This window comes from Penaeus monodon, chromosome 19 (genome assembly GCF_015228065.2).
Source record: "Penaeus monodon isolate SGIC_2016 chromosome 19, NSTDA_Pmon_1, whole genome shotgun sequence".
In the NCBI taxonomy this organism is placed as follows: domain Eukaryota; kingdom Metazoa; phylum Arthropoda; class Malacostraca; order Decapoda; family Penaeidae; genus Penaeus; species Penaeus monodon.
In genome coordinates this window covers 10,847,453-10,847,771 of record NC_051404.1, presented here as the reverse complement: position 1 = coordinate 10,847,771, position 319 = coordinate 10,847,453, and the positions used below count along the sequence as shown (strand labels likewise).

General features: G+C 68.7%; 1 protein-coding gene across 1 annotated transcript in view; it reads left to right on the top strand.

Moving 5' to 3' along the window:
* Positions 1-319, top strand: part of LOC119585054 (furin-like) — a gene marked incomplete at its 3' end in the record, with an annotated part of 92,633 nt that overhangs the window by 86,641 nt on the left and 5,673 nt on the right.

Here is a 319-nt window from a genome sequence, read left to right as displayed (position 1 = left end):
GATAATGCAGTCGGAGCAGCAGTAATGTGGCCGCCTCCGTAATGCGTCGTTATGCGCGGTGTGTCGTTATCCCTAATGTGATCTTGGGCGTGAGGCGGGTCGGGGCGGGTCGGGGCGGTCTGGGGAGGGTCGGAGCGAGCTGGGGCGGGTTCGGAGCGGGCTAGGGCGGGTCGGGGCGTGTTGGGGCGGGTTCGTAGCGGGTTGGGGCGGGTTCGGGGTGGGTTGGGGCGGGTCGGCGCGGACTGTAGCGGGTCGGAGCGGGCTGAGGCGGGTCAGGAGGTTGCCGTCGATGCTGCTACAATGTCGGTGTCGGGGATGG